The sequence below is a fragment of the Elaeis guineensis genome, chromosome 16 (assembly GCF_000442705.2).
Source record: "Elaeis guineensis isolate ETL-2024a chromosome 16, EG11, whole genome shotgun sequence".
Lineage (NCBI taxonomy): Eukaryota > Viridiplantae > Streptophyta > Magnoliopsida > Arecales > Arecaceae > Elaeis > Elaeis guineensis.
Genome location: NC_026008.2, coordinates 31,219,351 through 31,223,378, shown reverse-complemented (window position 1 = coordinate 31,223,378; position 4,028 = coordinate 31,219,351).

The following is a 4,028-nucleotide window of genomic DNA, read 5'->3' as shown; positions in this document are numbered from 1 at the left end:
AGTTAGTCGATCTGTTCATTCAGTGGTCTGTGAAAAGTAAGTAATGAATTATCTTTTCGAGATATTTTATATTTATTATAAAAATAAATAATTATTCTTTAAAATTATGTATGATTTATGAAATTATATTTTAAAAAAAAAATACTTTTGAAATATTATGGTTCATCGATTATGCATATGTTCAGTGAGAATTATGGTATGTTATGATACAAAAGTATTTTGATACAGATCAGATTTATGCTCTCAGCCTAACTATATTTCAGTGGGCTCCGTCAATGGGGATCATATGTTGGTATTCAGTGGATCCTACTAGTGAGGATTGTGTGCTGGTATTTAGTGGATCCTACCAGTGGGGGTTATGCGTTGATATTCAGTGGACCCTGCCAATGGAGATTGTGTGCTGGTATTTAGTGGACCCTATCAATGGGGGTTAAACGTTGGTCATAATCGAGGCTATTGAGTTATGAGTATTTTGATTCAAATCAATTTTATGATTATATTATATGTGAATATTTGAAAAGATTGGATTTGCATTGAATTAGCATGAAATATATTTTTATATTCATTCATAGCATTATTCTTGAAAATTATATAAATATCTGAAATATCTAGTTGAGATATTTGTTACTTACTGTGCTGTCTAGCTCATTATTTTTTTTTATTTTTAAATTCAGATAATTAATTACGAATGTGAGAAATAATATTGGGACATAGCTTTTAGAGACGAGATTTAGCATTGTCAACTTCATTGAACTTAGATCTATTATTTTATTGAAACTTTATTGGATGTAAAATATTTTATTTAATTACTTAAATTAAAATTGAATAATAATTATTTGAATTTTATTCAACTGTGATGCATTGATATTGTGATGAGATGCCTTGCATACTTGTGGAAAGAGTTCTTTATAAGTATGTGGTGGTTGCTGAGACCTTCGGCTCACGATCTCAGATCTGAGGCATGATAATTAATATGGTATCAGAGCATAAGTAGATAAACTATATGACATATAAAATCAGACATGAGTGTAGGTGGGTAGACACTAGGGACATTGGGACAATGACTTATACTGATCATGATATGATTTAGAAACTTAAATTGACATACGTGTACCAGTGGATTGAATCAGAGTGCGCAATGAAAGCATAGTGGTCTGAATTGTTCTCAAACCGATCAGAATAGTAATTTGATTTAATAGATATTATGATGAAAGATTCGATTTTGAAATTAGAGGATGATATGATTTAATGTAAAAGTAATCTGAATTTTTGAGGACTTAAGTAGAAAAAAAAATTTCAAGGATGAAATTTATTTTTAGGGGGAAAGAATGTAGTACCCAACCCATGTAGGCCTTAAACCCAGCACAACAAAAAAATAAGAAAAAAAATTAAAAGAAAAGAAAAAGAAAAGAAAAGAAAATAAATAAATAATAAAATATGAGAGAAAGTTTTTCTCTCTCTTCTCTCTCCCTTCAGCCTGAACCATTGCTTTCTCTCTCTAAAATTGAATTTTTTTTCTCTAAAATTTTCTTTCTCTAGATTGTTTCTCTTTCTTGATGGATTTTTCTCTCCAAAATTATCCTTCTAAGATTAACATAGTGAAAGACTTCCTTTTGATGATTTTGATCGAGTTTAGTGAAGGATCCGATCTTAAGTAAAATTTTGATTTGAAATTTATTTAGATTTAATTTTAAATTAAAATTAATATAATAATATAATTTTAGATAATAGGCACTGAAGAATCTCCTAGAAGTTAGTCGATCTGTTCATTCAGTGATCTGTGAAAGGTCAGTAATGAATCATCTTTTCGAGATATTTCATATTTATTCTGAAAATAAATAATTATTTTTTGAAATTATGCATGATTTATGAAATTATGTTTTGAAAGAAAAGTACTTTTGAAATATTATGGTTCATCGATTATGCATATGTTCAGTGAGAATTATGGTATGTTATGATACAAAAGTATTTTGATACAGATCGAATTTAGGCTCTCAGTCTAACTATGTTTCAGTGGACCCCACTAAGAGAATCATACTTGGTATTCAGTGGATCCTGTCAGTGAAGATTGTGCGCTGGTATTTAGTGGACTCTGTCAGTGGGAGTTGTGCACTGGTGTTTAGTGGACCCTGTCAGTGGAGGTTGTACACTGGTATTTAGTGGACCTCGTTAATGGAGGTTAAATGTTGATCATAGTCGAGGCTGTTGAGTTATTAGTATTTTGATTTGAATCGATTTTATGATTATATTATATATAAATATTTGAAAAGATTGGATTTGTATTGAATTAGCATGAAATATATTTTTATGTTTATTCATAGCATTATTCTTGAAAATTATATAAATATCTGAAATATCTAGTTGAGATGTTTGTTACTTACTGGGCTGTCTAGCTTATTACTTTTCTTTTTATTTTTCAGATTCAGATAATTAATTGCGACCGTGAGAAATAATATTGGAACAGAGCTTTTAGAGGCGAGATTTAGCATTGTCAACTTCATTAAACTTAGATTTATTATTTTATTAAAATTTTATTGAATATAAAATATTTGATTTAATTACTTAAATTAAAATTGAATAATAATTATTTAAATTTTATTTTGCTGTGATGTATTGATATCGTGATGAGATGCCTTGCTGCTTGTGGAAAGAGTTCTTCATAAATATGCGGTGGTTGCCACGATCTTCGGCTCGCGATCCCGGATCGGAGGTGTGACAGAAAGTTTAGTTTATTTTATGATCATAGATTTATAGTTATCTATTTACGAATGTTGAGATTTGGATTGGTATTTGCTTTTGGATTTAGATACTCTGATTCAATATTGATTTAATTATTTGATGAATAATGAAATTAAATCTTTTATTATATTTTATTAATAAAAAATTTTAATTGACTATGATTGATTGGTTTCATATTATCGTTGGCTGTACCCCTCGGTAGCATGACCATATTATGTCTTGAATTTGGGGTGTGATGGTTTTTCTTTATTTTTTTCTCTTTTGGGGCATGACCCCCCCCCAACAACTAAAAAAAGGGTAAAATATAAAAATCCCTCTGAGATTTTTCTTTATTAAACTTTTGCCCAATAATTTAAAAAATCTATACTTACACCCTTGAGATATAATAATGTTACTAAAAAGTTTTAAAATTTTAAAAAGACCAAATTACCCCTCATAATAACTAAAAAAGAAGTGATGCCTTTTTGGTCCTAAACTTTTTGGATCTGGCCACTACTAACTTAGACTTTCCATCATTGCCCCACCACCGGTCCCACCTCCCCCATGTCATGGCAGACCTGTGCATCCTCTCCACCTCCAGCATCACCGACTCCCTATCTGCCTCACCGCCATCACCACCCAAGTGCCAGATCATTGTTTCGCACCACCTCTCCCTCCATGCAACCCCCGACCCTGCCGCTCCCTTCGATTGGTCATTCTCCTATGATCCTGACACCCTCATCCTCCAGCTCCGCTCCAACCTCCCCGTCGATGTCGAGGTCCTCCATGTCAATGCCCCCTGTGGCCTCCCCGACAGCCTCCACTCTGTGCACCATGACGCCATTGCCACCCAACTTTGTCAAAAGTTCTACTGCATTCTCGTCCTCCTCTCCCCTGATCTCCATGCCACTTCTACCATGGCTTTTGTAAGCACTACCTCTAGCCACTCCTCTACTTATTCCCTCCTCCCTTGGTGGTGTCTTCTTCGATCTCTCCTCCGGTGCTCCTATCTCTCCACTAACAAGCTCTTTGTCGACTATCTCATCGAGCTTAACCCTGATGATGACTTTGTTTGGATCCATGACTACCACCTCCTCACCCTTCCCACCTTCCTCTGTTGGTGGGCGTGGTAGTCTTTCGAGCACTAAGCTCTTGATCGCCGACTAGTAGTAGCTCCTTTCAGAGCTCGTGACCTTCCCACCATCAATCTAGGGCCCGACTAGTGACTTCGGTGACCCCTTCACCAGCCCCCAAAACCCACTGCTTAACCAATTGGTTGGCTCGGAGGTCTTTGACGATCCAAGCACGAC